Source organism: Meriones unguiculatus, chromosome 1 (genome assembly GCF_030254825.1).
Source record: "Meriones unguiculatus strain TT.TT164.6M chromosome 1, Bangor_MerUng_6.1, whole genome shotgun sequence".
NCBI lineage: Eukaryota > Metazoa > Chordata > Mammalia > Rodentia > Muridae > Meriones > Meriones unguiculatus.
In genome coordinates, this window is record NC_083349.1 from 160,864,844 (window position 1) to 160,888,954 (window position 24,111).

Here is a 24,111-nt window from a genome sequence, read left to right on the forward strand (position 1 = left end):
CAGGCATAAGAGGGTGCACATGCATGCAGGAATAACACCCACATGCAACAAATCTACGAACAAACCCCAAAGCAAAGCACGTTCTTTATTGCTCAGCTCTCTCTCCAGCCCCAATCTTGAATATTTCTGTTTGTGATGTACAAGTCGTTTTGTGTAGCTAAACTTAATATGGAACAAAACATTTGACTAGGTTATAGAAGTTCTTGACTGAGTGACAGGAATGTTTGAGGACACAGTTAAGTGAAGAGAGAAGAGGAAGAGTGGGCTTTGTCTGAGGCAATGTGGAGGAAGTGCCTCTTCCCACCCCTCCCCCCTTCAAATTGGTGATCAGTTTGCTTCTGAAAATGTCTGACATCGCTTGGGGGACCTAATCTTCCTTGTCTATTTGGCCGTTCTTAATTTGTTTCTTTCACCAAATCACCAAAGCAAATTGCTAGGTTCTATGGATCTAGCTGGGTGTGATGGCTTATGCCTCTGCTCTTGGTATTCAGGAAGCTGAGGCAGGATTGCTGTGAATTCAAGACTAGCCCCGGCTAAAGAGTGAGTTCCAGCCCTGTTCAAAACAAACAGACAGACAAACAAATGGAAGCAAAATTCCTGTACATCTGGAATCCAAACAGTTAAGATCTGAGGACAGTACTTCTGTTCTTTAAAGTGGTTGTTTTTCTGGCATTGTTGTGATTCAGGTTACATAGTAAATGCTGTGCAGACTGGAGTTTTTATTTATCATCAGACAACTAACTAAAATAAACACATTCTTTGCTTTGGTGCAACACTTTTGGTGGGTTTCGTAATGGACTTCCAGAGTAATGTGATGGGGTTCAGGACTTGATCTTCTAAATCACAGGCTCTTAGGGCTGGGCTTGTGGCTCAGGTAGGTTTTGCATTTGAGGCCTGAGCTCTCTTTTTAGCAGTAAAACAAACAAATGAGCAGTGAACCCCCCAGTGATGGGTAGATGGTCTCCAGAGGTAATGTGACTCTCACGTGAGCGGTGGGCTCTCTAAGCCAAGGCGAGGAATATTCTTTTGGAGTGAGGGTTCACAGGGACTGCTCTGACAGAACCCCTGCTGAGCGGCTCCAGCTGGGACTGTCTGTTCACACCCTGTTGTCCTGTCGAGGCTTTCTGGCCAACGTGGGCTAGAATTCACAAGTGAAATTCTTCATTTGCTCACGGAAGCCCTCAGGTCATATATGTTGGCAGGTAGACAGCCCCGCTGGGCCACTCTAGGTTGCTTAGCAACCTCTGACGTCATCACCTGCCAGGAGCCCAGGACAAAACATGCTCCAGGGTTCTGTTACCTCTCTCTTCCCTCTTACTCTCTTCTTACTGTCTCTCTCTGTCTCTCGGTTTCTCTCTGTCTCTGTCTCTGCCCTCCTGGCTCACTCAGGCCCTAACTCCCCTCCCCTTCTCTTTCCTCAAATAGATTTCCTTCTACCACGCGTATTGTGTGGCGGCGGTTTTTTCCATATTATAACAATATGAGCTATTATTTCATTGCTTTTCTGCTCGAAGCCTGTTTTTGGTTGAAGGACCTCAGCTTTGAACCTAAGATGAGTGAAGAGGGATTTTCATGAATAAATGCGACTAGACCAGCTGAAAACAAAGCCTCACCTGTCCTTCTCTTAGCCCTTGAATTGTGTTTCACGTTTAAAATGTGCCCTTCTGACACCCTTTACTCTTCTTTGGTTGAGAACAAAACATTTTACAGCTTGAAACAGAACTCGGCGGAGGCAGGAAGATCAGGAATTGCAGCTCAGCTCCGGGAGTCCAAGGCTGGCCTGAACCAGACAAGACCCGCTCAGGAAACAAACCGAACTGCCTTACGAAGTCTGGCGGTTGTCATTGTGTTTTGTTTTGTTTTGTTTTGTGATACGTGAAACAAGCAGTAAAAGGTATAGCACTGGGAAGAAGAAAACAAGTCACCCCCAAGGTGTGTTCATTTGACAGGAGTCTCGTTCTCTCCCCCGTCGCCAGCGCAGTCACTCTCATCTCGGGCCGTCAGTGCTGCTTGCTTTGGTTTGTTTGTGTTTTGCCTTTCTGGGGACAAGGTCTCCTGTAGGCCAGGCTGGAACCGGCTGGAAAGGGTTGTGTAGTGGAGGCTGGCTCAGGCCCCTCCCGGTGCATGCTGGAACCACTCAGGAGCGAGTCATTCTTTTGCTTTGTAAGTTACTTAGAGTTAACAATGCGAGGAAAATTTGTAGTTTTAGGAAAGGAACCAAGTAAAAAGCAAACCTGGTGCTATTTTACGCTAGGTGGGAGGACACTGGGCCGCGCATCAGAACCAGCTACCACTAGATGGCGGGCCTCTACAGCTTTGGACATGGTTTGGGCCTGCCCCTGGCTCGGAGGGGAAGCGGCCTCCAGCGGCGGCCGGTGTAATCCGGGCACTGCGGAGGCGGAGGCGGGAGGTCGAGGCCGCGACGTGAAGCTTGGCCTCCGAAAACAAAACAGCAAAAATCGCGAATGAAGAAATTTATCCTGACGTTTCTTCCTTTGACTAAAAGTATAACTTCTTCAAGTTGCGAAGAAGCTTTTTTTTTTTTTTTTGTTTAAAGCAAAAATTATTAGGTACATCCGACAGGATGTAATGTGGGAATTCTTCCTCCACCGTGTGCACTTGAAACTTTAATTTGCATCTGAATCACGAGACCGTGGTAAAATTCGGGTTCTGAGTCTCATTGTTCTAAGTTGGACTTGAGAGTCTGAGCTTGTGTTTCTGAGTGATGATGCTGAGTTGCAGGCACCCACTCACACTCTGGCCCTCCCCCTGCCCGTCCTTGCTCCTGCTTCTCAGTGCTTTAATGAGAAAAGAGTGCTCTCACTTAGCATCAAGAAGCCCGTGGGATTAACTATCCCAACCTCCTCCTTAACGGGGCTACTTTTCAATCTGGAGTGACTTTCCTATCAGAAAGGACTATAGCCTGCTTTGGGCCAACTTTAGTATGAAATTTAAAAATCGTTGTTACATTTATTTGTGTGTGTGTGTCGGAAGAGGGAGGGCGAGAGAGAGAGCAGGAGCAAGAACGAGGAGAAAATGAACTATCGTGTACATGTGAAGGTCAGAAGACAACTTGCTGGGCTCATTCTCTCCCACCGCACAGGTCCTGAGGAATGAACTCCCGCCACCAGGCTTGACAGCTCGTGCCTTTACCTGCTGCTTACCCCCAGTGAATTAATTTTGATTAGTCATCGATTATGTCAAAACATTGGTGACTTCTAGGTTATGTGTTTATGTTCAGTGTCATCTTTTGCTTCATGTTTTGGTTTATAAAGGAAGTCCAAGAAAGTCTCCAAAATGAAATGTTGGTGATACATACCCACATCCCCCACACTTTTTTTTTTTTTTTCGAAAAGGATGAGTTTCATGCGAGAACATTTTTGAGTCAGGGCCCTTATGTATGGCCCTGGCTGACCTGGTGCCCCTGTATCATGGTTGGCCCCAGACTTGCTGTAGCCTTCCGACCTCATCCTCCCTGGCTGGTTTAGAGAGTATAGGTGTGTGTGCAGCTCAAGAGAAGATTTTTTTTTTTTGAAACTTTAAAATCAAAGTTACTTTAAAAATGTTTTTATCCCCTATTTTTAACTTAAAATGTATTATTTGAGAATTTTGTATGTAAATATGATGTATTTTTATCAAATCCACCGCACGCTTCCTCCCTTTTAATTCCTCCAATACCATTTACATGTAAGCCAGGGTGCCTTTTGGGTCCCTGAGCGTGTTCTTGGATAATGTCCCTGAGCCTCGGAGTAATGTCCTCTTTACGGTCCTGCACACTGGCTCGCCCTCGGCACCTTGGTCACCCTGCGCTGCATGAACTGCTTTTCATGGCGGGAGAAGCTTCTGATCAAGGTCGAGGCTGCCCACCGTGCCCTGCTGACCCGATTCAGAGAGACACTGAAACTTGGCATTCTGTACAGCATGATCTTTTTTTTTTTGAACATTTTTTTTATTAGTTACATTTTTTTATTTTTTATATTCATCACATGTTATTTACTTTGTATCCCAGCCATAGCCCCTTCCCACATTCCCTCCCAATCCCACCCTTCCTCCCTCATCTTCTCCCTGCCCCTTTCCAAGTCCACTAACAGGGGAGGACCTCCTCCCCCTCCATCTGACCCTAGCTTATCAAGCCTCCTCAGGACTGGCTGCAATGTCCTCTTCTGTGGCCTAGCCAGGCTGCTCTTCCCTCGTGGAAGGGGAGTGGAAGAGCTCGCCGTTGAGTTCATGTCAGAAATAGTCCCTGTTCCCCTTATTAGAGAACCCATTTGGACACTGAGCTACCATGGGCTATATCCGAGCAGGGGTTCTAGGTTATATCCATACATGGTCCTTGGTTGGAGAAACAGTTTCATGAAAGACCCCTGTGCCCTGGTATATTTGGTCCTTGTAGCGCTCCACACAACATGATCTTAATGCCATCTCTTCCTCATTTTCAACATTCCTTACACCAAAATTCATGTTTGTTTGTTTGTTTGTTTTTCCTGAAAATGTAATAATTTCTTAAAGGAATATATTGACCCAGAGAAAAGAGAAAGTGAGTGATTTGGTGCTGGCCACAGACACAATCTTTGGTGATGCAGTGTGGAACAGACCCCTCCCCCAATGTTCCCCTCTTAGCTTATTCAGAGCAATCGTATATTTTTGGAACTTAGCTTTTTCTCCGATAGAAGGGAACAGCCATGGCACATGTTTGTCACATAAAGTCTCATGCTGTGTAATATGAAATGCAAGGAGAGCATGACAATAAATACATTGAAAGGATATATTTCTTAAAAAAATTTTGAGGCAGAGTTTTATTATGTAGTCCTGGGTGGCCTGGAACTTACAGTGGTGACTGGGGCTAGTCTTTTCTTTTTTTTTTACTTTTTATTTTTATTAATTACAATTTATTCACTTTGTATCTGCCTCCCCCATAGCTCCCTCCCTCCTCCTCTCCCAATCCCACCATCCCTCCCCTTTTTCCACCCATGCCCCACCCATGTCCAATAGGGGAGGTCCTCCTCTCCTTCCATCTGACCCTAGCCTATCAAGTCTCATCAGGACTGGCTGCATTGTCTTCCTCTGTGGCCTTGTAAGGCTGCTCCCCACTCAGGGGGAGGTGATCAAAGAGCCAGCCACTGAGTTCATGTCAAGAGACAATCCCTGTTCCCATTACTATGGAACCACTTGGACACTGAGCTGCCATGGGCTACCTCTGTGCAGGGATTCTAGGTTATCTCCATGACTGGGCAAGTCTTTTTTTTTTTTTTTTAATTCTTTATTAATTACACTTTATTCACTTTGTATCCCCCCTGTGGTTCCCTCCCTCCTCCCGTCCCAATCCCTCCCTTTGTCCTCCTGGGCTAGTCTTAAACTCATGTTATTTGCTTGCCTTTGTCTCCCAAGTGCTGGGATAAAAAGTGTTTGCCACCATGACTGGTCTTAACATTTTTAAATAATTGTCTTATTATTCTAAACGTCATGTCTGTGTGTGTGTGTCTGGGTCGCAGCTCAGGGTCTTTGGGGGTGGCATGTGCACCCCCTGGTGCACAGGTCCTGGTGGTTGTGGTCTAACCTTGCCAGCCCTGTCACCTGATCTTGCTGCTCTGCTCCTCAGGTTGCCTTCCAGTCTGCATACTCGCAATAATTTCTGTAAATGATGTCTGCTTGCAAACTTAGAGGTTTCCTGATACATAACAGTATCTTAATCTGTCTGTACTACTATATCAAAGTACTTGGTTCCAGGTAATTCAGAAAAAACTGTCATTTGTTTATTATAGTTTGGATGGCTAGGAAGTTCATAGCTGAATTGCCACCAGTCAGTGGGTGGTGAAGGCCCCTCCTTTGCTTGCTTGCCTTTCTTTTGTGATACTCATTTTTTTTTCTCCCCAATATGGGGTTTTTCTGTGGTAGCTATGGCTGTCCTGGAACTCGAGTTGTAGACCAGGCTGGCCTTGAACTCCTGGAGATCCACGTCCTTCCTCCTCTAGAGAGCTGGTGTCTTAAAATGTGTGCCACCACAGCCAGCTTAATACTAGGCATTATACCCAGATGATGTAGGAGAGGCTGCCAGGTCTCCTGGTTTCACCTTCACTCACAACTGTTTTCTCTTATGCCCACCGCAGCACTCACACAGGTCAAGGTTGGCAGTGGAGACTATTTCATGCCTGCTACTTCTGTGCATTCGTTATCCCTTTGTCATTAATTTTAGCTGTGTAACATGACATCCAAACTGCTGAGTATTTGCTATAATCCTCATGGATCAAAATGGCTTTGGTTTTAAATAATTATTTAAATTCTGTAATATTTAATATGAGGCGTTTCACTTCTTGACACTTTCCTCCAGACGAGACCTCAGAGCACAGGCTAATCTCACATTGTCTATGAGCCCATGAGCCTGAGGGTGACCTTGAACTCCCAGTCTTCCTGCTGTCTCCTAAGTGCTAGGATTACAGGCAGGCACTAACTACCGTACAGTGCCGGAGACTGAGCCCAGAGTTCTGTTTTAGGCCCACACTCTGCCAACTAAAGTGCATCCCCGACTTCCTTCTTTTTCGATAGAGTCTTGCTGAATAGTTTACGCTACCCTCCAACCTGTGCTTCTCCTGTCTCAGAAGACTGAGTGCTGGGGTTACAGGTGTGTCCCAGCTGTGCTGTTGGCTTCTTAATGTTGCTTTCCCTATATGTGGTGTGAAAGCTCATTTTCCTTTAACTCTTCCAAGTACTCTCCATTGACTTTTTAAAACTGTCAGATAGAACCCAAGAAAGGTAGAGTTCACCAAGGTGGTATCATGTCACAGAGCAGACATAACGTGGCATGGTGTGGGTTAGAGAAGTCCGGTGACACACTCGTCCCCAGTCGTGACTAAGGTGGAAAGAACATATATGTAAAGCTCCAAGAGGTTTAAGTGCAATTGTCAGTAAAGGAAGTGGGCAGAATTCTACCGATGATATATGCGAGCATTGTGGAGTATTTTTCAAATAATAAAATGACTTCTATAAACTTGTATAGGATTATATTGTCACATAAATAAAAATTTGTGAAGTCTTTGGAATAAAAGGCCTGCCAAAGAAAATAGTGAATTGGAGGATAAGGCAGAGGTTGCCTTTCGCCTCATAGTGAGGCAAACCCCAAATAACTCCTTATTGTCTGAAGTGGAGCCTTTTTCTCGTCTGCCAAGGACACATATTAGTGGCCACATGTGGTTATGGAGAGGTTGCTCCCAAAGCCAGCTGGAGTCTTTGATTGCTATCCAGAGGGGGAACTGATATGCTCTGATGGGGTGAAGGAACAGCCAGAGCCCGGCTTTGTTTCTTCCTCGGGGGTGTCACTGCTAATAAAAGATTACTGCTGCTTTCCTCCTAGGGAATTAAGGGATGTTTGGATAGCCCTTGTTTCACCACTGAGCCATGCGGCCCGCCTTTTCTAATACATATGGTTGAACTGTGGGAGATCAGTGTTAGAGACCACTCATTGGCCAGTGACTCATTGGTCATGCCTACGCATGGGTGTGTAGGTCCATCCTTCATTTGTCTCTAAGATCCTTTATGAGCCTTCAGTGAGGAGTCAGGTCAAGGGGTTACAGGGCTCTCATCTCACACTGGTTTGTTTGTTTATCATGTATACAATATTTATAGAATCTGTGGTACAAGTCCCATAAAGTAATATCACTTTTAAATAGAATAAATAATGTAACTTTCAAATTTTGTGCCCGAATCGCAAGCCCCCAAAAGACCACCACCAGAGTCGAGTCCGTTGCAAAACACATGAGGATATTTTATTACAAGCTGCAGCTTGGGCTCACACCTCTCACCGCCAAAGTGGTAAGAGCCAAGAGCCTCGTGCCTGGGTTAGTTGGGTGATTTTAAAGAGTCCCTCCCAGCATGCCCAAAGCAAGGGGATTCCTGCCTGGCAAGCATCTATTGGTCAAAACAGAAAAGGGATGTTGCATTTTGAATTGATTAGCTATAGGAAGTTCCCCAAACCATTAATGACCTGGTGTCCCTCCCTAGGGGGATGGGCCAGTTTTCTAGCAACTGTATAACTAGTGGATGGGGGTGGGGAGGAGGGTGGTGGGGGTGGGGAGATTGTATTAAGCTAGTGTCTTTTCCCAGGTGGCTGGGGCTTTAAACTTTTTGGTCTCTCACAAATAACATTGTCCTATATATTGTGCTGTATAAAACCTTTAGTTCCTGAGGGCTCTAAAGATAGTCCCATGTAGTCTTCCAATTAAGAGATATGATTATTTAAAATTGTTATTTTTTTGTAAAAGGTGAATACTGAATATTCTTTATATCTTCTTGCTTACTATTACTAAGGACGGGGTGGGTGAAATGATGATTTGAAACTTGTCGGTGGTGCTTGGAGAATAACAACAAGAAACCCCATCTTGTTTCTGGGTGCCACAAGTGAGAACAGGGAAATCTTTGTTAGCACTGTCCTTGAATGTGGTGTCCCTAAGTGGGTATAGGGCACACTTATCATTCCAGCTATTAAGCCTAATGGCGTGGGAGAATACTGGGTCTATACACCAGCTATTTGGGAGGACTGTGGCAATTTATAGAAGCTGTGTCTTTAAAAAACAGGTTAAAAAACAAACAAACAAATCTAAAAACACCCCAAAATCATACATAGCCTGCCCCCTCCTCTAACAAAGCACATCTCCAACAAGGCTGTACCTCCTACTTCTCAGAAAGCAACACTCCCTATTGACTAAGCATTCAAATAGATGAGCCTATGGGCCATCCTTATTCAAACCACCACACACTATACCTCCCAGGTTTCCTAGAACTCATTATGTAGCCTAGGCTGGGCCTGACCTTCTGTCTCATTCTCTCAGGTGTCAGGATTACAAATGTGTGCTACCAAGCCAAGCCAAAGTGGTTGTTGTGGTAGGATCTGACCATTTCAAATCTACACACATTTTGTGTGGTGTGTGGTGTGGTGTGTGTGTGTGTGTGTGTGATTTTATGGAATTGGGAAGGCTAAGTGATTCAGGTGATATGTAGAGTTCCGGCAGGCTGCTGCACACCCCAGATCCCAGGACTCAGGAGGTGGACTCAGAAGGATCATGGATCAGCATGTACTACCTAATGAGAGCCTGCCAAGACAGAAACAGGGAATGAAGAAGGAAAGAAGGAGGGAAGGAAGAAAGGAAGGAGGAAGGAAGAAGGGAGGAGGGAAGATGACAGGAAGGAAGAGGGAAGACAACAGGAAGGGAAAGGAAGGGAAAAGAGAAGAAAGAATAAATGTTCACTAGTGGTCTGGGGGTGTGTGGCTCAGTGGACTAGCCCTTGGCTAGTGTGCCTGAGTTGAGCCCTGGCTCACTTCTCCTTACATCAGTACCTTAGTGCCCTGACTAAAGGATGTGCAGATATAAAAATTAAGAAGACTGTCTTCAGATTTAGAAAGATTTATAATTTTTGGGCAAATATGAACACAGCTGTTGTAGATCTCCCATTCCCGATCCTTCTTACCATTGTGAAATGTTGTGGTATGTTATTAATATTTACTATTGTTTTAACTTCTGGTAACGCTGCTGTTAATCCTCAGTGGCTGTATAACCAAATCACCACACAGAGACTGGGTTTTTAGTTAACCTAGAACACAATGCTGGGCAATATTTACTCCCTCCTAAACCTCCAAGCCCTCAGTTTCCTAACATTTAGATTTCCCACATTATACTTGCTTTTTGTGAAATCTTAGGTCTGGTTCATGCTCCAAGTCCTCCAAGCTCTCTCCTCCTGCTCTGCTCTCCTCTCCTGGAGCTTCTCCTCCTTCTCGCCCCTTCCTGTTCTCTAGCTCCTCCCCTCTTTCCTGTCCTCTGGCTCCTCCCATTGCACAACATTGTATCTAGTTGCTTTATTTGTGTCCTGTTTACACAAGAGTTGAGACAGGATGCTTATAGTGAGTATCACAATGCAATATCCAGATTGAAACCAGAGAGTTGGGGGTGGGGAAATCAGCATTTGAATTAACAAGGGTAAGGCCTATACATTTTAAAAGAACATTATACCAACAGTGAAATATCACCCACAGTATTGAGATGAGCTTTCTAATATTGGTAGGTGTGTCTTGTGTCAAAGAATGCTGTTGTACGTATTTACGTTTTAAACTTTAAAAACACAATGTGCGCTTACTTTACCCCTGCTAGTTTGAAATATCAGAAATGATTAAGCTGGGTGTAGTAAGTAAGCCTTGTACATTGCCTTAATATTTGAATGATTCATTTTTTTTTTTAAAACCTTAGTTAAAGATGAGTTTCCAATGGGGAGTGGTGGCCTTGTGGATAAAGTGCTTGCTGTGCAAGCGTCAGGACCTGAGTTCAGATCCCCAGAGCCCAGGAAAGCAAGGTGTAGTGGTGTGGACCTGTGATCCCAGTGCTCATGGGATGGAGACAGAGCCAGGAGATCCCTGGAAGCTGGTGGGCCAGCTAGCCCGGTGTTCACAGTGTTCCCTAAGCAACCAAGAGAGACCCTGCCTCAAGCAAGATGGAAGGTGAGAGAGAGTTCACACTTTGATGGCCACACTCTCCCTTTCCCGTCCTGTAACACACACATGTACCCTCCCACCCCCCGCATGCACACACACAATCTTTTAAGTCAGTATTTCCAGATTTTGGCTAAAATGAGGTAGTGTTGTTTAATATGGAAACAATAACAGAGGTATTCCTAAATCTAATTTGGAAAGTTACATTTATGATGTTAGGGGACTGTGAACATAGTCTGAGTGGAAAATTAAGATTTCATATGGTTGTTTGCAGCTGCTTGATCAAGCCCTAATATAGTTCATTGTTCTAAAGATGACATTTGTAAAAAATTTGGAAGGCAGAAGTGTACGAAAATCAACAGTTTCTAAAGTAGTACAGACTGGTCTTAATAGTCTATCATGTTTCATTTATTGAAGGGAATACATGAAAAGAAAAGAAAAGAAAACAGAACAGTTAAGATGAAAAGCTACATAGAGCAGAGTTAGGGAGATGACCAAAAGGAAATGCACTCTTCTGCTTTTTTCTCAACAATCTGTCTGAATTTGTTTCGCTCTCATTATATATCTAGCCCCGAGGCAAAGCGTGCAGTCTTATAACAAAGAGGGTGTTATGAGGAGGTCTCTTTTCAACAATAAACCCTAACATATGTGTAAATCTTGCAACCTTGTAACAGGAAACTTCATAATGAGGGAGGACTGTGCTGAGCTTTTCCACAATTTTGGAAGAATGAGTTTTATGAGGTGTTAGACAAAGAAATTATCAACTGAGTTTTATGCTGTGGGGCTGAGAGATTTGTTGTGACTGTTTCAGACTTTGGCAGTGGCTCTCTGTGGCCCAGGTATATTAGGAACAGGGCCTCGCATTATTAATGTGTCTACTGTCGCTAGTGCTCATGAGGATGTGATATTTAACTTTTGCCTCTCCCTGAAAAGTTATTCCAAATTCTGTTATTCTGTGGTTTTTCTCAGCAGTATTAGGCTGTTCCTGATTGATCAACACATAATACAGTTTGGGACTCAGTCAATGGCTCTTTTCTTTCTGGAAGGATGGTGACAAATTCTTTTGAAACTTAGGAAATTGGCTCCATCATTCATCTCTGGTTCTTTCTTTGCTTTTTCCACCTAGCCTCCTGAGAACCACATTGTCTTCTTGCTAGTATGTAGAGTAGATCATCTGTGGGAAGCCAGTGCTTTCTTAATTATTTTGGAATAAGTGTAAGCGTGACAAATGAGAGCAGTTGGCAGTTGGTAGGCGCTCCGGTAATGGTTTGCTTGGTTAATGAAGACGCTAAAATTAAGGTGCCCTAACACGCCTGTGATGTTGTTCTTATAAATTTCCCCTGGTCTCAAGATTACCTGGCACAAGCTCTGTTGGTCTGGGTTTTAAAGGCCAATATGTCATGGTAGAGTCTTAGGATTTATATAGTACTTAGTATAGGGCAGTTGGGCATGGTGAATGTTTTAGTTCCTGAAGCAAGTTAGAAGCGTGGAAGTTAGTCTCTTGCTCTATGACTTTTCCCACTTGAAAGTTGTTACATACCATACACATTTATGTATGATTTAGAGATGATGGGGACTTTAATATGTTTTTTTTCCCCACTACTCGGCTAAAACTTCTGGGAAATGAGATATTACATGGAGGGATATAATATTAATAAAATGATATCAGTAAGATACCCTGTCATAGTCTCCCTCCTTCACTTTCTTCTTCTATCTTTTCCTACCTTTGTCTACATGGTCTTGTTATGTAGCCTAGGCTTATCTTGAACTCATGACCTTTTTGCCTCAGCCTAATCAGTTCTGAGATTATAGCTATACCTTGCCATATCTAGTGTTTATTCTTTTCCTAATGGTTAATTCCTTGACTCTAAATAATATCATGACATATGTAGATTTTTCTCTTCATATGACACAATGATGAATGCGTGTGTGTTTTATGTATGAGTGTGGGAACATACATACATACATACATACATACCATGATGCTCCTGTAGAGGTAAGAAGACAACTTTTGGGAGTCAGTTGTCTGCTTCTTCTGTGGGCTCTGGAAACTGAACTCAGGTTGTCAGGTTGTAGCAAACAGCCCCTCCCCAAAAAGCTCCCCTGATGATTAGTCTTAATATCCTATTAGATTGAGGAATGCCTATCAGTTTAGTAAAGCTCACTTCTGGGTGATGTCAGTGTGTTGGGTGCCGGGCTAGAGTCAAGAGGAAGGAGGAGGAAGCCCACTGCACAGGGCTCTCCACTCCTGGCTGCTGTGCTCCAGCTGGCCGCATGCTGCAGCCTCTGAAACCATCCTCACAGTACTCCCTTCTCCTCCTACGTTCTTTTCTTAGGCATCTGTCACAGGGCCTCAGGTTTGCCTGACACCTGTTAAAATATATATCGTTTGTTCTTTCGTATACTTAGAGAGTCGTGCTGCTGTCAATTGTGTCCATTTTAGAACATTTTTTACTGCTCCTTAATAAAATGGACTCCTAAGCAGTAACTACGTTTCCCTCGAGGTTGTCTAGTCCACTTTACATCTTACAGATCCATACACTTTCAACAGTTGGCACAGTAGATAATGACACACTATTGCATATTTTAAAACTTTATTTCATTTAAATTTTGTAATAGTATTCACTTATGTGGATATTCACATTGCATTTATTTATTCATCTGTTAACGTGCAGTTTAGTTTTTCTTTTGAGTATTGTGAATAATGCTGGTCTGGAAAGTTCTTTGTGGCCCAAAGTTGGCTTTGAAGAGAAAAAAACATTGGACTACTGTATTGTTTGATTCTGAGGCTGACTAAAATTTATAATTTATAAATGGCAGAATAGTGGGATGCTTTCAGAATGACTGATACATAGTTAATGAACCAGAATATGGTATTTGGAAGGTGATCTATCTATCTATCTATCTATCTATCTATCTATCTATCTATCTCTTATGAAACAGTTTTTAACAAAAATGATCAAATAATTAAATATGTGACTGGTAACTTTATCTGTAAATGTGAGATAATTATGTTCATTGGGAAATAAATGAATCTCCTTCCCTACCTGGTATGATATATAAAGGTTGTCATGAGATAGATCAGAGACCTTAATGTAAAAGCTACCAGCATAAGGCTTAAAGAATAAAAAAGAAAATCTTTATGGCTTTGGGATATGCAGAGATTTCTTAGGACATAATAAAGCGTTACTTAAAAAGAAAATAACAAGTAAGTAAAATTGAAGCTTTCTGGTTTTCAAAACACTACTCTGAGGGTCTAAAATCAGTCTCAGGAAAGGAGAAAATATTCATGATGCAGGCATCTAAGTGTGTCCCGTGCAGGTGTGCACATGTGGCTGTGTGTGGAGTGTTAGCAGAGTCCTGAAGAGGGTATTGGATCTGCCATAGTTGGGGTTACATGTTGATGGTGGTTTTCTGTAACTTGTCTTTTCCACTTATACCCTTGTTCCGAGAAATAACGACTCTGAGCCTTAAGTATATTTACAAAAGCCTAGCCCAATATAGCTAGGCATGTTTTCTGACTTGCTCATAACTAATATCTATTCTAAGTTATTTTATTCTTATATAACTTATTCTATTCTAAGTTCTGCCACATGGCTGATTACCTCTGCTCAGGTTTCATGCATCTGTCCTCCTTATTGTCCTGGGTCTTATGCTTGCGTGCTTCACTCTATCCCACCATTCACTCTCTCTACTAGAGAGAGTGAATTTCCTGTCTCAGTATGGCCAACTAGCTGTTTATTGTGGATGAATTTATATAGTACACAAGAGTTTATACCTACAGGTCTGGGTGGTTGTAAGCTGCTAGATATGGGTGTGACCATTTAACTTGGGTCCTCTTCAAAAGCAATAACTTGTCTTAACTTCTCAGCCATCTCTCCAGCATCTGTAGTGAGTTCTCATAACTCAATAAAATAAACAGCTCAAAATTTAAAAATGGGTGGTATCTTAGAGTCACTATTTTTGTGATAAAACACCATGACCAAACACAACTTGGGGAGTAAAGAGCATCTTTGGCTTACATATTCTGAACCACGGTCCACCGAGGGCGGTCAAGGCAAGAATTCAAACTAGTTGGGAACTTGAAGGTGGGAACCGCTGTCGAGGCATGCTGCTTCCTGGCTTGCTCAGCCTGCCTTCTTACAGAACCCAGGACCACCCGCCCGGGGTTGCCCCACCCACAAAAGGCTGAGACTTTCCACATCAATTGCCAATTAAGAAAATTCTCAGTTGAGATTCCCTTTTCTCAGATGACTCCAGATTGTGTCAGATTGACATAATTATCCAGGACACATGGACAAATATTTGATAGCCTCTTTTAAAGATGTGGCCTTGTAGGGACATAAAAAGATGCTCAGCATCATTCTATTTCAGGGAAATTAAAATTAAAGCCATCCGAGATACTTCATATACCAAGCAGAAAAGCTAAAATGGAAGAATAAAACATATGATGGCTTGATATTGTGTTGTCAGGTGGGAAGTCGAGGTTATTTCACAAACCTCGCTGATGCAGGGGACCTCTGCTCTTCCTCAGGGATCTTGCTAGGTGCCGGCAAAAGGCTTTGCTAGGTGGTCATGGAGCAGGCTCTACCTTAGGCAGGATCTGTATTCTTAGGGTGCTGTCTTTCTGCACAGCATTTACGAGGTGGAAATGAGGTCTCCACTTCAGCTGGGCCAGACCTTTAAAATTATCCGGTGCCGGGTGAACTCACATAACCGTTCTCAGCACTGTAGGGACCATGTGCTCAGCTGGATGCCCACTCTTTTTCTCTCATAGCTCTCTCATGCGTTCTTAGCCTTTGTTGGGAGAACTTCCTTTAAATCATGCATAGATGGCAGCACCGTGCTTTTGAATGTAAGAGTGTAGCTTTGGTCATTTTATGTTCTAGAGCCTTAATGAAAACTCTCAAGCAGAAAGCAGATTTAACAGTCTGTTATACAGTGAAATGCACAGTTATGATTTAGTTTATCCTGATGTATGGAATTATGGCGATTTCTTGATTTTATAGGAGAGGATTAGGGACTATGATCTATACCTTTCATACATCTATTTTGGATATGCAGGCAGAAGCATACCTATAAATTTATTCTTAATCTTTTTCTTTTGTTTGTTTTTTGAGACAGGGTTTCCCTGTGCAGCCCTGGCTGTCCTGGAACATGCTCTGTAGAGCAGGCTGGCCTTGAACTTAGAAATCCTCCTGCCTCCATTTCCCAAGTGCTGGGATTAAAGGTGTATGCCACCACTGCCTGACAATAACTGTCATTTTGTTTGCAGTTTTAGAGGTAAATTATTTTTAACTCTGGAGGCTGGAAGAGGGCATTGGATCCCTTGGAACTAGAGTTACAGGTAGGTGTGAGTTGTCTGATGTGGCCGCTGGAAACTGAAACCAGGTCCTTTGTAAGATCTGTAAATGCTGTTAACTGAACCATCTCTCCAGCCCTTGTTGTTTTTGAGCTAGGTCCTCACAATGTGGCCTGGATTAGCCCCAGTCTTGCTGTATAACCCAGGCTTGCCTTGAACCTGTGGTCCTGTGGAAGCTTCTGAAGTGTTGGCAGTTTTATATTGAGGTCTTTGATCCACTTGGACTTTAGTTTTGTGCAGGGTGATAAGTATGGATCTATTTGCATTTTTCTACATGTAGACATCCAGTTAGACCAGCACCATTTGTGAAAATGCTGTCTTTTTTCCATTGAATGGTTTTGGCGTCTTTGTCAAAAATCAGGTGTCCAAAGTGTGTGGGTTTATTTCAGGGTCTTCTGTTCGATTCCATTGATCCACCAGTCTGTTTCTATGCCAGTACGATGCAGTTTTTAGTATTGTTGCTCTATAGTACAGCTTGAGATCAGGGATGGAGATACTTTCTCGTAGCCTTTATTCTGAACCCTAGAAGGTTCTGGCCCTCCCCTCAAGCAAGTTGCAGGATGCTCCTCTGAGAGACGCCTTCCCTGTTGTCACTGGGGCCACTTTCTTGTCTATATCATAGTTCTCCAAAACTATTGACCTTCATTTAGCCCCACATAAAACCATATAAATTCAGTTGTTTCTTAGTTTATTTTCTAAATTAATTTATTTTTTTTAATTCCCTCTCATCCTTGTTGTAGCCCCATCCCTCCTTCTATCCCAGTCCCGCCTTCTCTCTCTCACCCTTCCCCCTCACCTGTTCCTCAGAAAAGGGGAGCTCCCTTTCCCATCCACCCCAGATCATCAAGTTGCATCAGGACTGAGCATGTCCTCTTCCCTTATGGCCTGATAAATCCTGCCAGGGGGAAGAGGTCAAAAAACTGGCAAGTGAGTTCTTGTCCTATGCAGTCCCCACTTTCCTTACTAGAGGACCCACATGAGGCCTAAGCTGTCCCTCTGCTCCATCTTTCACCACTTGTTTAATTGCTGGGCTTTTATTTCCTTACGAAGGCTTCAGTGGCTTGTACATCCTATTTTTTTTTTTTTCTTTTATGCCTCTGTCCTTATTATGCTGTACAGCTGTTAGGGAACAGACCCTTAGGGAGGTTTGGGCGCAGGGCTCCTCAAGTGGGGGTTTGGCCACTACCAAGCCTTGAGGGTTTACACAGTTCACAAAGGACCATCTGCCCTGCCTCTTGAGTGTTGGTATGATAGCCAACACTAGGCACTGTAGTGTTCTAAGCATTCCCCAGGAATGTGGTTGAGAAAAAGATCCTAGTAACAAAAATCTTAGTAGAAAACACTATTGAGAAAATATCATTTAAGCACATTAAAAATGGGAAGAAATTGTGGTCCTCAAAGATTCAATATTGTAGTTTATTTCATATATATATGTGTGTGCATATGTATATATATTGGATATATATACTAAAATTCAAAGAATGACCAGACAGTGGCTGCACACACCTTTATTCCCAGGACTCAAGAGGCAGAGGCCAGCAGATCTCTGAGGCTATCCTGGTCTACAGAGTGAGTTCCAGACAGCCAGTGTAGGACAAAGGAAAACCAACCTGACCCTAACTTGACCCTGAGACCAGGACTAAGGGAAAGTACATCCTGGCATTGACTTGACCCCAAACCCAAGGCCATAGTTTGCAACAGAATCCCACCAATCCCTGAGCTTCACCGATCATGCCAGAATCCCTCCAATCCCAGGCCACCCTGGAAAGCTTTGTCCCCCAAGGGATCCGTTGTGATCTCTGCCATCTGAACAGTCCCCTGATGCCTGAGCAGAGGCAGCTACCCTCCCGAGTCCCCCTGCCCCCAGCAGTTTTCTTGTGTGAGATTTGCTGTGTGCTGTGGCTTTGTGGTATTCCTTGGCTCCTGATTGCCAGGATACCTTTCCATCTGAGCTGTAACACAGATATTTAGAAAGTTTATTTTTAGATGTTGCATTAACAATAGACATTTTGACACACAGGAATTTATTTTACCACGTGTGTATGTGTGTGTGCATGTCTGTACCTGTGTGTATTTGTGTGTACGTGTGTGTGTGCCTCTCTCTTTCTCTCTCTGTCTCCTCAGTCATTCTAGATCCTGTCAACCTGACAGTTTGCATTAAGCATCGCACACGGGAGCACAACCTCTGCATCTGTTTTTGTCATTTGAACATCAATTGAAAGGTGTGGTCGGTGCCACAGAAATTTATTATCAAGGCTGTGGAGGCTTCAGAATGCATTTATTACCAGTTAGTTCATACTTTTGTATTCATCTATGGATACTTATATTGTAAGTATTCTATACAGCACCCATTACTTTACCCTTCCACTCACTCATTTGCTAAATGAATTATGTGTGTATTTCCCCTCACATTTGCCAGCATCAACATGAGGAATCAGCAGAAATTATAGGATCTAAATGAGCAGAAAAGAGATAGGCTGGGCTTATAGTTCACTTATAGAACACTTCCCTCGATTTCCCTCGTTCTTAAGGGTCCTAAGCTGTATCCTCAGCACTGTCCCCTCAGCTCTGGAATAGTTCTTGTCACACACACACACACACACACACATACACACACACACACACACACACACTATGACAGACTGTTCTAATTGCCAGTGTGCCACAGTGTAGAGCTGCCTGGGAAGGGCGTGTCAGTGAGCATGGTTGGATCACGTTGGCTCGTATACATGTCTGTGGGTATGTGTGTGTCTCTGTCACATTAATTGATGTAGGAAGATCAACCTGCAGTTGGACAGCACTGACTGTTCCCTGGCTTTGTGTCCTGGTCTGAGTAAAAGAGGACCGGAGTTGAGCAAGCATGCTTCCCTCAGCTCTGTGATGTGACCAGATGCCCCAAGCCCCTGCTTCCTTGACTTCCCCACAGTGGTGGACTGTAACCTGGAGCTGTGAGCTAAAATAAACCCTTTCTCCTCTCCATTGCTTTTGTCAGGGCATTTTCTCTCAGCATCAACAGCAGCAGAAACTGCTCTGAGGTAATAGATAAACACAGTTTATGCAGTTTTTCACTTTTGTTTTCTACTGATGAACTTTTCTTTCTTATAAACTTCCTGCTTTAGAATATTAACATAAAATGGGACTATTTAAATGGAATTGTTGAGTGCTGACCTGCATTAGCAGGGGAAAGGTCACCATCACCGTCTGTACTTCATTGCTCCTGGTTTCCTCTGCCTTCCCTATTTGAGGATCAAAGGCTCTGTTTAATGGCCTTGAACTCTAATCCCTTAAAATGAAGCGCATACTTCTGACATTAAGCCACTGTGCTCTTATTAAATATACAGTCTAAAATATGCACTAATTCAAGGACATCTAGACTTATGCTTTTATAGGACTAACCATCTTCTAAACACTGCCTTTAAAATAGAATGGTTCTTCTATTTATAGTTTTTTCTCATTATTGACATACAGTTTATTGATTCTCAAATCTAGATCAGAGTCTGTCCCTGCAAACAACAAAGTTGACCTTTGTTCCTGGTTTTCCAGGGAAAACACTATTGTCTGTCTATACAACGGAAAATAGTTCTTTAAGAAGAAACAAACTACTGGAGTAAAAATGGACACCCCCCCCGTCACCTGATTTTTAAAATTCATTTTTACTTTGTTGTTGTTAAAATCGCTATATAGCTGGTCTTTAACTTGTGGGTTTCCTAATCCCTACCTAGACTTATAGGTGTCACCCATCATGCCTGGTGTGTGAGTTGCTTTTTATCAGTAAAAAGAGAAAGAAATAAATAGAGCTGGTGAGGTGGCTCGTCAGAAAATGGTGCTTGCTACTCAAGTTTGGAATCCTCACTTCTTTCCCCAGGACTCAGATGATTGAATGAGAAGACTGCCTCCTTCATGCTTTCCCTTGACTTTCTTATGTGTGCTGCGCCCACATGTATGTTGTCCCCTGACCTTCACATGTGTGCTGTGTACACACGGAGACACATGCCTATGTGAGCTTGCCTGCTCTCTTTCTTGCAGTAAATAAGTAAAGGGGGAGCTTCAGGGGGTAGAAAGGCCATCACATGATAAATGTATTGAAAATCAGTTGCAGCATCAGCAAGAAGTTGACCGTGCTTTGCTTTGCCCCATGGTGAGTTTGAGAGAACTTCTAACCTGCTTTAATGCAGTAGAGACAGTTTGGTGCTGACCAGCCGATATGGTATGAAGGAAGGGTTGTCTGGATGAACCACATCACTGTTTTCATTCCTTTGTAAAGCGGGAGTTGCCTTTTGATGTCACTAACTGGTTAAAAAGTAGAATTTTAGGAAAACAAATATATTTGGCAAAATTTGACAATGTTTCTAAGAACTGATTTTAAAGTTTTATTTGTTATTTGTTTGTTTTTGAGATCTTGTTATGTAGCTCTGACTAGCTTGGAACAGGTGGTGATCCTTCTGCCTCTGCCTTGTCAGTTGTGGATTACAGACATGTGTAGGCATGTAGAAGTACATGCCTCACTGAAGAATTTCCTTGTGTACTAATGTTTTATGGTATTTCACTAAAAAGGCTTATTTTCTGCATTGTCAGAAAAGAGAATGGCAAAAAATTTCTAAAGTTTGGAAAGTTTTAATACCATAGATGCTTTTGTCTTTGGAGAGTTGCCGCTTCTCCTGACATGAGAGCCATTTGTGAAGTACTGTCACGTTAAACTTTGAGAACTGAGGAGATCATTATCATTAAAGGCTGGTAGCTTCGCTGGCATCACTATTAGTTACTGAAATTTTATATGGACTCCATCCTGTGTTCATAATGAAAACACACTGTAATTGCCTACAGAATAATGTTCATAATTTTCATACAGAATCATGTTCATAATTTTAGCATCCATAATAACGCTAGCATGTAAGCAGCAGTAGCTCATTTGATGTTTAAAAGAAACACTTGCTAGCCGAGAGACACTTTCTCCAGAGCGGCCTGGAAGCCATGTTGAATGCGCTAAGTGATTCCATCTGACCTGTGGAAAATCATGGTTGGTTACATTTTCACTTTGCACATGTCATCCTAGAGCCAACTGGCTGGAGTTGGCTTTTTCAAATGGACGTTTCTGGCTGAGCTTTGAAGACTGTATTTTAAAAAGTAAAGCTTAAAAATACCCTGTGTTCACTGCCTGAGCATTAAAAGCACATGTCAAAAGAAACAAGAGCAACTGAAAAAAATTGTAGGATGCACATTAAATTTTAGGTATAATTTCCATTCTGTTTGTAGTAGGTTTAAAAGTCATTAGTGTACTATAGAATATAGGAAAGCCAGCCTCATCAAAAAAGTGAAAGATTTAGAATTAAACTCAAATGTTACAGAGAAGCATACATTGACATAGCTCAAGAAAGGATTTGATGTTCCTCAGACAAATGCTGAGTATGAGCCCTTGTTTTGCCATTGACTAGCTCTATATAAAATCCTCACTCTCAGCTGAAGGCTTCCCCCCAAATATGCTTGCATATACTGATCCTACCATTATCATAACTAACTGTTATTTAGGACTGGCTTAAGCTCCTGGGAAGAAAGTAATTTTTGTAACTTCAGGATATTACTTTTATAGTGTGCAGTAACTGAACAGGTCATGCTGGAGTTAATGAACCACACATGGCCTTGGGAGGTGCGTGAGTACTCAGCAATAGTTACACAAACCTTTCTTTGAGGATTTACCGTGAGCTTCTCTTATGAAAGTCTGATCAATCCTGTTAATGGCACAAGATAAATGCATGCTAGTGTCCCGGCCCAGAGGGAGGAAAGAAGCCAATAAAAGAATAAACCCAAGCTCTTTGTAGCCTCTGTTCTTAGCATTCAGTTGTGAGCAGCTTTGAAAACGTTGATATCACTTGAAATGAGGTGGACATGCATGGTGAAGGGATCCAGCAAAAAAAGCCAGCGGGAGCTTTAGTCACATCACTGGAATTCAGTCGTGGGCAGAAAAGAGAATTGGATTGACCAGTGAAAAGTACAAAGGACTGGGTTACCATTCACACAGAAGCCAAGATCAAGATGAGGTCTGTGGCTGTGTGCATCCCATGACTTCCTGTAGGCAAATGGGTCTCTGTGGGCCCCCCGGGGGGGTGTCTGTATTGGTCAGTACTTCAGGTGCCGGAAGATGAGCTAATCTCTGAAGGAAATTAAATTGAACTTGTTTCAAATTCAGCTACTTTGATTCAGCCAGCCATAGTGATTAGTAAGGATATTGAAAGGTTTGGGTGTTGTCTGTGTCTCCAAACAGGAACAATTCATCAGGCTGGTGCACATGATCTGAGCTGTGCAGCCACAGAAATCAAGTTCTGAACTCTAGGACTCTCTGCGATAGTGTTGGAGTGGGGTGAGGGGGAAAGCCACACTAGGTGAATGCTGACTGAGGCTGTGCTGATTCAGGAGGCCTCATGTGATCAACTGCTCTGGTTAGTACAGTGCCTGGCCGTAGAGAGCATTCTCTAAGCGTGTCCTCTGTGTCAGGCATTTTACTGAGAGGCTAATAACTGCGCTGTTTTCATAGATGAAGAAACAAAGATTTAGAGCATTGTCTCAAAGGAATATTGCTGGTAGGTGGCAGAGTGCACACTTTGTGCTGTATTTATTCTCAGTTGGGAATTTGCTGGTGAGTGGCAAATAGTGGTAAGCGCCTCTATTTCTTCACAGTTGGGAACAACCCCTCATCAGAAACGGTGTTTGAAAGTTAGGTTTCATGGTATGGTTAAAGCAAAAGGGTATTGCTGTGTTGAAGGATGCTCAGAAGGGCGGGCAATGATCTGCTGCTGTAACGGTAGGCTGCCAGATGTGTGGAAATTTCAGGGCCTGGGAGGTGAGGCTTTCCCAGCGGAGCCGCACACGGGGTTTGCATTTCTGTTGGAGTTCTATGGTGATCCTACCGAGTGCTCATCATTGCGCTCATCCTTGTATATGTAGATATCATGTGGCTCGCATCTGTGTCCGTGAATTTACTGTTTCAGCTCGTGGCATATTTGTGTCTATTAAATATAAAGATAATTGACTTTCTGGTGGGTTGTTTTCTCTTCGCTTTTGAGACAGGGTCTCATCAAAAGTCCTGGGCAGGAACTTGCTGTGTAGACCAGGGTGGCCTTGAACTCACAGGGATCGCCTGCCTCAGCCTTTGTTAAAGGCATGCTCTCTGGTGATTTTACTGTGTCTTTTGCTATGGTGTGGAGGAATGTGATCTATTCCTTTGGGATGTGTCATTTACCGAGCATGCACTATCCACTTCCTGTATTCACTCATTCTCATTTACATGAAGTCTTATACTATAGTAAACAAGGAGACCGATGTCCTTTTTAATTCTGAAGTTTATGTGCCGTGATAGTAACAGTGAAATGAACGCCGCTCTGGGTGTGTTCACGTGGCTAAGGCTGAGGGGGAAAGACGTCGTGTTTTACCACTGCAGAATTAAAGTTGTGCTCTTCTTCTCAAGTATGACTAAGAATCTGAAGCATCTCTTAGCAGTAGAACACCGTCCTTTTTGGCACAGGCAGCGTCTCTGCTCAGAGCACCCACTCACTGATGTCTCCTCAGGTGCAGGTATCACTTTCCCTGAGAAGCCTACTCAGTGGTTTCTGCTTGCTTGTAGCTGCAGGATTTGTTTATGCCTTCCTTTTAATTGTTGCTTTGCAGTTAGGATGTAAAGACTTGCTTTAGTATTTTTGGGGTTCTCTCTTCAGATGAGGGGTCGCCTTTCATTCATTTTTTAAAAGTTAAATTTTATCTTTATAAATAATGGCCTCTTTTTCTTTGTTGGAAATGTACATGTGCAGGTATATATATATATATATATATATATATATATATATATATATATGATGTTTATGTACATGCATGTATATGAACATGACCTCAGGACTAACCACTTGGTACTGGAGAACCAGCGGTGGCACTCATCCTTGGGGAAGATCATTTCTTCCACTTCAGCACCCCTTGGTTGCCTGTAGTTCTTTATCTGTAGGTTGGGCCCTCCACGATCCTCGAACTCACTAGCCCGGGGTAGTTGGCTAGGTTTTTAGTACTAGGCCTGATTTCCCTCCAGTTGAGTCGGCCATATATACTGTGCTATATGTAGTTTCAGGTAAATAAATAATAGTATGGTTCCTTACGGCTTTTGTAGACATTCTTAGTTTCCCTTCTCTCCTGACCCTCCTGTACTGATCTCCCTTCTCTACATAAAGAGCCTGCTCCGCTTTGCCTGTTTCCCCAATGACTTGAGTTTCAGGCATATATTAAATTGTCAATGTCAATT

The 24,111-nt window shown here is 42.9% G+C and overlaps 1 protein-coding gene across 5 annotated transcripts in view; it reads left to right on the forward strand.

Moving 5' to 3' along the window:
* Window positions 1-24,111, forward strand: part of Bbs9 (Bardet-Biedl syndrome 9) — a 379,885-nt gene that overhangs the window by 35,592 nt on the left and 320,182 nt on the right. The gene's annotated exons all lie outside the window — the stretch shown is intronic.